The sequence below is a fragment of the Rattus rattus genome, chromosome 2 (genome assembly GCF_011064425.1).
Source record: "Rattus rattus isolate New Zealand chromosome 2, Rrattus_CSIRO_v1, whole genome shotgun sequence".
Classification (NCBI taxonomy): Eukaryota; Metazoa; Chordata; class Mammalia; order Rodentia; family Muridae; genus Rattus; species Rattus rattus.
Window position 1 is genome coordinate 43,523,614 of NC_046155.1, and position 10,792 is coordinate 43,534,405.

Consider the following 10,792-nt stretch of genomic DNA (forward strand, 5'->3'; position numbering starts at 1 on the left):
TTATCCTCTATAGGGTTGGGTTTGTGGAAAAATATTGTTTAAATTTGGTTTTGTCTTGGAATACCTTGATTTCTCCATCTATGATAATTGTGAGTTTTGCAGGGGAGAGTAGCTGGCATTTTTTGTTCTTGTAGGGCCTGTATAATATCTTTCCAGGACCATCTGGCTTTTAGAGTCTCTGTTGAGAAATCTGGTATAATTCTGACAGCTCCGCCTTTATATGTTACTTGACCTTTTTCCCTTACTGCTTTCACTATTCTTTCTTTGTTCTGTGCTTTTGGTGTTTTAACTATTATGTGACGAGAGAAATTTCTTTTCTTGCCCCATCTGCTTGGTGTTCTGTAGGCTTCTTGTATGTTTATGAGTATTTCTTCCTTTAGGTTAGGAAAGTTTTCTTCTATAATTTTGTTGAAGATATTTGCTGGCCCTTTGAGTTGGGAATCTTCACTCTCTTTTATACATATTATTCTCAGGTTTGGTCTTTTCATTGTGCCCTAGATTTCTTAAATGTTGTGAGATTGGAGCTTTTTGCTTTTTGTATTTTCCTTGACTGTTGTATCAATGTCCTTTACTCATCTTCTGCCACTGATTCTCTCTTCTATCTCTTGTATTCTGTTGGTGATGCTTGCATCTGTGACTCTTCCTCTCTCTCCAGGCCTGTCTCCCTTAGAGTTTTCTTTAATGATTCTATTTCCATTTTTAAATCCTAGACGGTCTTGTTCAATTCCTTCACCTGTTTGATGGTGTCCACCTCTATTTCTTTAAGGGATTTATGTGTTTCCTCTTTAAGGGGGTTCTACTTGTTTACTTGTGGTCTCCTGTATTTCTTTAAGGGAGTTATCTGTGTCCTTCTTAAAGTCCTTTATCATCTTCATAAAATGAGAGTTTAGATCAGAATCTTGCTTCATAGGTGTGTTGGGGTATCCAGGATTTGCTGTGGTGGGAGTACTGGGTTCTGATGTTGCCAAGTCAAATTGGTATCTGTTGCTTATGCTCTTGTGCTTGCCTCTGGCCATCTGGTTATCTCTGATGTTATGCGGCCTCCCTGTCTCGGACTGGAGCCTGTCTTTCCTGTGAGCCTGTGATTCTGCGATCCTCTGATCCTGGGGAGTCGAGCTGCAACTGGGGTGTCAGCTGTGTAGGATTAGGTCCAGTGTTGAGGCACTAAGTGACCCCCAAAATTCTAACAGAGAGCTCCTACAGCTGATAAACAACTTTAGCAAAGTGGTTGGATATAAAATTAACTCAAACAAATCAGTAGCCTTCCTCTACTCAAAGGATAAAAAGGGCTGAGAAAGAAATTAGGGAAACAAAACCCTTCATAATAATCACAAGTAATAAAAAATATCTTGGTGTGATTCTAACTAAGCAAGTGAAAGATCCATATGACAAGAACTTCAAATCCCTGAAGAAAGAAATTGTAGCAGACCTCAGAAGATGGAAAAATCTCCTATGCTCATGGATTGCAGGATTAATATAGTAAAAAATGGCCATCTTACCAAAAGCAATCTACAGATTCAATGCAGTTCCCAACCGAATTCCAACTCAATTCTTCATAGAGTTAGAAAGAACAATTCTCAAAAAAAAAAAAAAACAACAACAACAAAAAAACCAAAAAAAAAAAAAAATTCTCAAATTCATTTAGAATAACACAAAACCTAGGATAGTGAAAACTATTTTCAACAATAAAAGAACTTCTTGGGGAATCACCATCCCTGGCCTCAAGCTATACTACAGAGCAATACTGAAAAACAAAACAAAACAAAAGCAAGCAAACAACAACAATAACAAAAAACCCCGACATGGTATTAGTACAGAGACAGGCAGATACATCAATGGAATAAAATTAATATACCAGAAATGAACTCACATACCTATGGTCACATGATCTTTGACAAAGAAGCTAAAACCATCCAGTGGAAAAAAGACAGAATTTTCAACAAATGGTGCTGGTTCAACTGGTCGTCTGCATATAGAAGAATGCAAATTGATCCATTCTTATCTCCTTGTACAAAGCTTAAGTCCAAGTGGATCAAGGACCTCCCCATAAAACCAGATATACTGGATCTAATACAAGAGAAAGTGGGGAAGAGCCTCGAATACTTGGGTACAGGAAAAAGCTTCCTGAACAGAACACCAATGACTTATGCTTTAAGAGCAACAATGGACAAATGGGACCTCATAAAATTGAAAAGCTTCTTTAAGGCAAAGAATACTGTCATTAGGACAAGACGGCAACCAACAGATTGGGAAAAGATCTTTACCAACCCTACATCCTATAGAGGACTACTATCAAAAATATACAAAGAACTCAAGAGTAGACTCCAGAGAACCAAACAACCCATTTAAAAAGTGGAGTACAGAGCTAAAAAGAAAATTCTCAACCAAGGAATCTCGAATGGCTGAGAAGCACCTAAAGAAATGTTCAGCACCCTTAGTCATCAGGGAAATGCAAATCAAAATGACCCTGAGATTCCACCTCACACCAGTCAGAATGGCTAAGATCAAAAACACAAGTGACAGCAGATGTTGGAGAGAATGTGGAGAAAGAGGAACACTCCTTCATTACTGGTGGGACTGCAAGCTGATAAAACTACTTTGGAAATCAGTCTGGTAGTTCCTGAAAAAATTGGAAATAGTTCTACCTGAGGACCCAGCTACACCACTCCTGGGCATACACCCAAAAGATGCTCCAACATATAACAGGGACATATGCTCCACTATGTTCATAGCAACCTTATTTATAATAGACATAAGCTGGAAAAAAAACAGGATATCCCTCAACAGAAGAATGGATATAGAAAATGTGGTACATATACACAATGGAGGACTATGTAGTGATTAAAAACAATGACTGTGAAATTCACAGGCAAATGGATGGAACTAGAAAATATCATCCTAAGTGAGGTATCCCAGACACAAAAGAACCCACATGGTATGCACTCACTAGTAAGTGGGTATTAGCCCAAAGGCCGACAATGCCCATAATACAACCCACAGACCATATGGAGCATAGAAGGAAGACCAGGGTGTGGATGCTTCAGTCCTGCATTGAGGGGGGAACAGGAGGATTGTGGGAGGTGGAGGGAAAGGGAGGGAAAAAGGAGAAGGAGGAAATGAAGATCCAGTATCAGGATCTGGAGATGTGAGAGAGGCACAGAGATGTCAGGAAATCAAAGAAAAATAGGTAGCAGGGGAGATGAGGAACTGGGGATAGCCACCAGAGGGTCCCAGACACCAAGGAAATGTGAGGCTCCCAGGACCCAATGGGGATGACTTTAGCCAAAGTGAGCAGAGAAGGGGGAGATAGGCACAGCGCCCGGTTGAGGGATGGGGACACCCACCCATCTCAAAGTTTTTAACCCAGAAATGTTCCTGTTCAAAGGAAGAACAGGGACAAAAAATGGAACAGAGACTGAAGGAAGGACTACCAGGGACTGCCCCACCTGAGGATCCATCATGTCTGCAGAATCAAGCCAACACGGTTGCCGTGGTCAAGAGGTGCTTGCTGACAGGAACCTAGTGTGGCAGTTCCTGAGGAAGTCTGGCCAGCAACTGACCAATGCAGATGTGGATGCTTGGAGCCAACCATCAGATGGAGCTCAGGAAACCTGATGGGGGAGCTGGTAGACGGATTGCAGGAGCAGAGGGAGATTGCAACCCTATTGGAAGAACAACATAGGCTGGCCTGACCACCCAGTTCTCCCTCGGCCTAGACCACCAATCAAGGAGTGTACCTGGAGGGATCTATAGCTCCAGATACTTATGTAACAGAGGATGGCCTTGCCTGACAGCAACGGGAGGGGAGGCCCTTGGTCCTGGGGAGGCTTGGTGCCCCAGCATAGGGGGATACTGGAGCAATGGGGCAGGAGAGTGTGGGTGGGGGAGCACTCTCATACGGGCAAAGAGGAGGGGAAGGGAGAGGGGGATGTGCGATGAGGGCTGGTAAAGTGGGATATCATTTGGTATGTAAATGAATGGAATGATTAATTTAAAAAAAAAGCATTAAAAAGCAAGGAGCTTCTCCTTGCCTTTACATCGGTCATGTTGGCCTCAGAGCAGAATGGAAACTGACCATGTAGAAGTTTAGAATCGGAGGTTTTCCCACATAGCTCCTCTAACCTACCTCCCAAGATTGTGGCTATTGGTTCGGTGGCCTCAGACTGCTCTCTGGCCAATAGAAAGCTTGCATGATGTGGACTCTGAATCTGTCTACCGGGCTTGCCTAACTTGTAAATAGTCTGTACTGCTGTGATCTTCTCCACCAGGAGTGAAGTGCTTCTTTCTGACTTTGGGGCAGCGAGTGTGATGTGTGTTTGCTGATGTGACTCAGCGAGGCTCTCAGACAGAAGGTTTACTGGAAACCAGGACCATGGCTCTAATGATCTGGCCACCTGAGCGGTAGGGGCCATTGCAGGCCAGACTCTATTAATCGAATCGGGTAGATGGATCTTGTTGGTTCTAAGAGGCTGTTCGTTTGGCATTTTAATAACCAAATAGTTTTGCCTCCCTCTGCTCAGAGAAATGCAGATTTCTAACAAGAAAGTATAAAGTAACAGAGATCAAAATTGTTCAGAAGCCTCTGTGGTTAAGGAATGGATTAAAGGGCCACGTGGGTCATTAATGTAGACCATAGCAATGTCCTAAAGAGTCCTGGCCTCTAAGGAGGGCGTTCCCTACAAGCCATACTGGATTTGGTTTATATGCTTAGATTGAGAGCATTTGGGTTCTAAGGAAACTAAGGGTTCAGGAGCAGCAAGCGGCAGTGCCAAAGGAGAGTTGGCGGGGACACGTCCCTTCCCTCTGACTGAACACAGCAGAGCCTGGTTCAGGCCTCCTGCTGATATCCAGTCCTTTACAATTAGAGAACTAAGGCCAGATGAATGGGGTGGCATGCATCTTTAATCCCAACACCCAGAAAGCTGAGGCAGGAGAATCAAATATTTGGGACAAGCCTGGATTTTATGTTAATACACACACACACACACACACACACACACACACACACACACACACACACATGGGGTAGGCACAGAGAGACCCAAGTGACACTGTGTGACTTTGCCCCAAGTTATTTTTGATTGGTTAATAAAGATGCCAATGTCAGACAAGAATAGATTGGGGTTTAGGGTTTCTGGGCTTAGGGATTGGAGGAGAACCATGGGGGAGGAAGAAGAAGGTAAAGGAGGAAGGAGAAGCTGCCATGGGGTAGGCGAGTCATAAAAATGTGGCCCTGAGGGCTGGCCAATTGGAGTCAAGAGCAGCCCAGATGAACCATAGTAAATAACAATTTGGGGTTATTGATAGAAAAGTAGACTCTAAAAACATGGAGGGCAGGTATCTGCCCCACTGTAGTGCTGATTAAGGCTTCTTGTAAATATAAAGAGTGTTTGTGTGTGTCCTTTATCTGGGAACAGAATGATCAAGGTGGGGTAGAAACCCCAGATTGGGATTAAAAATTTCTACAACAGAGAAGACCAGTGTCTCCTGACTTGATCGAGAAGATCTGTGGAAAGGATCTCTGGAAGTTCATTCAACGGATTAGGACCACAGTCCTCTTGGCTATATGATGAAGTGGTTTCCTCTCTAGTGGGCTGGAGGGCAGGGTGGGAAGCCCACAGCCTTTCTTGTCAGAGGCTGGGTTTAAGCCTGAGATCTGGGTAAACCGGGTCAATTCTTTATCCTCTGAGCATCAGGGTTTTCTCTATTAACTCTATTAACCGAATCGGGTAGATGGATCTTGTTGGTTCTAAGAGGCTGTTTGTTTGGCATTTTAATAACCAAATAGTATCTCACCTGATGTATCTCACAGCACTGGAGTAAAGCAGGAAGGACAATGGCTTGCTTAACGAGTGTTAGATGCTGTTTGTGACAGACCCACACCTCCCCGTGGGAGAATGCTTTCAGAAGCTCTTCAAGATGTCATGATGTGTCACAGGATGTTCTTTGGAGCTAAGAGATGCTGTAAATTTATATAATAAAAGTAACTATATATAGCCTCATCGTTATCCCTGACTCACAGTCAGAGCCCGCGGTTTGAACTGCTTTGCCATTTCTTCTTTGCTCTGCTCTGATGCTTTCTCATGAGCAGTTAGGGCAGACAGAAACGAAGAAACCAAGGCACCTGAACTAAAGGAGAAGAAAGAGAGGGGAAGGGACAGCAGAAGTGTCAGCTTGGGACAGGGGAGTGCTCGGGGAGGGGATTCAAGTCAGAGAAAGAAGAGAGGTGGAGGCAGGAGGGAGGTGACATTCTGGGCCATGAGAGATGTCCACAGGGACTTTTACAGTTTAGTTTTGCAATATGCTTGGTTGTTCTTCCCTTCTCTATGCTCAAGGAATCTTCAGTGAAAGTCTCTACTGCACACGCGCACGCACGCACGCATGCACGCACGCACGCACGCACGCACGCACGCACGCCCACACCGCGCAGGCTTACAATGGGAAGCTATAGGTCTTCCTTAGGTTTATTTCTTGGGTGGCTATTCAACTTGTTTGTTGAGATAAGGTCTCCCACTGGCCTAAAACTCACTAACTTAGGTTAGACTGGGTGGCCAGCAAATTTGAGGAATCTGCCTGAGTCTGCCTCTCCAGAATTGCTGTCACAATCCTATCAGTACTCCTCGCTTCTTCTTTTTTAAAACAATGCAACCTGACCGCAGTTTCTCCTCCTTCAACTTATCCAGTCTCCCTACTTCCCCCTACCCCCCCCCACACACATGTCCCCTCTTCCAAATCCACTCCTCCTCCATTTCCCTTCAGAAAAGAGCGGGCCTCCCAGGGATATCAAGGGAACACAGTAAGACTCGTCGCCAACGCTCACATCAAGACTGGGTGAAGTAACCCAGGGGGAGGAGAAGGGTCCCAGGAGCAGACGAAAGAGTCAGAGACATCCCATCCCCACTCTCTGGAGTTCTACAAAAGCACCAGGCTAACGACCATAAGATATTTGCAGAGGGTCCAGCACAGAGCCATGCAGGTTCACGACTGTCCCTTCTGTGAGCCCCTATGAGCCTTAGTTGATTCTGTGTACCATGTTCTCCTAGTGTCTTCGACCCCCCTGGCTCCTACAATTCTTTCTCTCCCCTTTTTCAAGGGTTCTCTGAGGGCCAAGAGGAGGGTCCCTATGGGCTGGCTGGTGCCCTCTCCCTCCCTCTCCTCTCCCTCTCCCTCTCCCTCTCCCTCCCCCTCTCCCTCTCCCTCTCCCTCTCCCTCTCCCTCTCCCTTCCCTCTCCCCCTCCCTCTCCTCTCCCCTCCCTCTCCCCTCCCCTCTCCCTCCCTTCTCTCCCTAATACATCTGGCTTCTTAATATGGGCTTTTGAGTTCAAACTCAGGTCCCCATGATTGCATTGCGAGCATTTTACCAATTGGTCTATTTACACCTTAAAGCAAATTTTGTGCTTTAAGAAAAAAAATGTATCAAAAATCATGTATATGCCACAAAATAAATGTAATTAAGAAAAACTTCTGTCTTAAAGATTGACTAGCAAAAAAGAGAAAGGCAAATGCTTGTTCATTTCTTTTGTTTTGAGATGGGGTCTCTCTATAAAGCCCTGGCTGTCCTAGAACTCACCCTGTAGACCAGACTGGCCTGAAACTCAGAGATCCACCTGCCTCTGCCTCCTGAGTGCTGGGATTAAAGATGTGAGCCAGCCAGAGAGATGGCTCAGTGGTTAAGAGCACTGACTGCTCTTCCAGAGGTCCTGAGTTCAATTCCCAGCAACCACATGGTGGCTCACAACCATCTGTAATGAGATCTGATGCCCTCTTCTGGTGTCTGAAGACAGTGACAGTGTACTTACATATAATACATAAATAAATGTTTTAAAAAGATTTAAATATGTGCGCCACCATATCTGGTGAAAAAGTATTTTGTTTGCATATCAATGGTGAGGTCTAGTTAAAGCAAATGAAGGACTTGATCTCAGGAAACTCAGCAGGCTGATTCCAAATGTCCAAGTGCATGGGAAGAGAAGAATCTTCCTGAAAAGAGGCAAAATTCCCAGGAGCTGCAAAAAATGGAGTAGGGTAGGAGGAAGGTGAGGGGTGGTAATGTCCATCACAATAATGGTCTGGCTTGGTGCTTTTGGGATAATCCCAAATCCCAGCATTCAGAGGGGAGTGGGGTAGGGAGGGTGGGGACAGGAGGATCAGAGTTCAAGGTCATTGTTTACCACATCAGTCACCAGTTTGAAGCCTAGCTGAGCTTCCTGAGGACCTATCACAACAAACAAAACAAATACCCACAAAGCCACAGTAGTCATCAGCTCCAGAGGGAGCGGTTCTGAAATCCTCACCTCTAAAGCTAAAATACACGAGTGTGCACACTTTCCACATTTACCGACTTCACCACTGAGAAGCACCATTTCCAGACGTTTGTGGACATTTGCAGTATGGTGCAACCTTCACTAATCACACCCAGCTAGAACACTTTCTCTTCCTCAGTAAAACCTGATACTGTTCCATTGTCCCTTCCCACCAGGTAACCCCTTAGCCTAGTCTGTCTACTGCCTTAAGTACCTCAAGTAAGTGAAATCAGATTTGTGCTTTTGCCACGGTCTTGTTCTTTAATGCCCTGGAGGTTCTTCTGTGTAGTATGTATCAGAATCTATTCCCCTTTAAAGACAGAAAGCAGTCGATTGCATGCATGCGATACATTGTATCTATCTGTGTTTCTGCTGATGAACATTTCTGCTGCTTCCACCTTTTGCTGTTGGGAATAAAGCTGCTGTGACCATGGGCATGTGTTAGTATCTCTCCGCACCCTCAGGTTTAACACCTTAGTTATATGCCTAGAAACTCCACTCCACTTTTAAAAATAAGCTACAAGATAGAGCCTAATATGGTTTTCTTTTTAAACCGTTGGTTCCTTTTTTAGATTTTATGTGTACCTGTGAGTGCCTACATGCATGTCTGTGTACCATGTGCATACCTACTGCCCTAAGTGGCCATCACATTCCCTGGAATGTGGGTTCCAGGCAGCTGTGACTTTCCATGAGGGAGCTGGGAACTGGGTGTGGGTTCTCTGAAGAATGGCAAGTGTTCTTAACCACTGAGCCATCTCATCAGCCCCAGATTTCATTTTCCACAGAGGGCTCTTAGGTTCACAACAAACTTGAGCAGAAGACAGTTTTCTGTATACTATACACCCCTATGCTCTATTTCTGCTGTCCTAGCTTTCTGCTCCGATGCATGAATAGTCTCTCACCCCGACCCCACCAACATTAATTACTCACCAGAGCAACACATCTGATGCTCCTTTATTGACATGGCATCATTACCCAGACCCAGTAGACTGGGTGTGGCACATTCTGTGGTTCTGGGTAGTGTGGGTACCACATAGAACACTCTCACTATCCTAAAAGTCCCCTGTGTTCCCTCTACCCAGCGCCACTGACCTTTTCTCTGTCTCCAAGGCACTGATATTGCGCTCCTTGTCAGTACCAAATCGTATCCTGTTGTTGGGATGTCCACTCATATGCTCGAGAACAACTTGGTTGAGCTTACATTTTCACAATTATAAACTAGAGTTGCTCTAAGCGCACATGTTGGTATGTATGTATGTATTTATGTATTTATGTATTTATGTATTTATTTATGTATTTATTTATTTATTTATAATTATGTTGTTTGTCAGTTGGGGTGGGGGCATGTCCCTGTAAGTGCAGGTATGCCCATGGAGGCCAGAGAAGGCATCAGATTCCCTGCAGCTGGAGTTACAGCTATTGGGGGCTGACGTGCTCTCTGGAAGAGCTACGTGCGCTCTTCACCACCGAGCCATCCTCTGGCCCCGCATGTGTGGTTTCAGTCTAGCTATAGCTTCAGTTCTGTGGAGTAGAGGCAAGGGCAGCAATGCTGGGTTGTACGATGGAGGTGAAAGGCTTAGCTTTGTGAGAAAGGCTTAGCTTTGTAAGAAAGGCTTAGCTTTGTAAGAAAGGCTTAGCTTTGTAAGAAAGGCTTAGCTTTGTAAGAAAGCTGTCTCCCAGGGTGGCTGTAGGACTCTGTATGCCCTGGCAGGGTCTTGTTGCTCCAGCTTTCCTCCTTTCTAACCTCTGTGAGCCGGCACTCACCTCACCCTAGTTCATGTCTCTTTGGTGAGGTATGATGTAGAACATCTTCTCGGGAATGGTTTGCCCGCTGTGCGTCTTTGGGGGTGAAACATCTGTTTAGCTCTTAAATCCCGTGTTTAACATCTGTTTCAATTTCTTTCCTTTTATTTTTCCATTTTTGTTTTTGAGACAGGGTTTCTCTGTGAAGCCCTTGCTGTCCTAGAACTCACTCTGAAGACCAGGCTGGCCTCAAACTCAGAGGCTAATCCTAAGGGCCGGGATTAAAGGCCTGAGCCACCATTGCCAGCACTGCTTCAACTTCAAATAGAGTTTCAAGAGTTGAATGTTTGAGGTGATCATCCTTTATGAGATGAGTCTGTGGCTTGTCTTTTCGTTCGTTCCCTTGCCTCAGCTCTGTCTTTCCAGTGACTGCTCATTGCCAGAGCGGTCAGACCTGACTGTTGGTTTATGACCCAGTCAGTGGTAGCCGCTGCTCTCTGGACTCACCTCAGCCGTTTCTAGGGCAGCCATCCTTTCTGTTCTCCTGTGTAAGCCACTGTTCTCTTGGCAAGGCGTAGGCTTTTTGCCTCGCGCCCCCTTGCTCTTTGCCCCTGGTCCCACTCCTGTGTCTGTCAAGAGGGCCTGGTCATGAACGTCTGCACCTTAGTTTAACCTGTAGTTTAACTTCGTAAGAATGCTCTTTGGGCCACATGTAAACCAATGGCTGCCAATGGATGTGGGAGCAG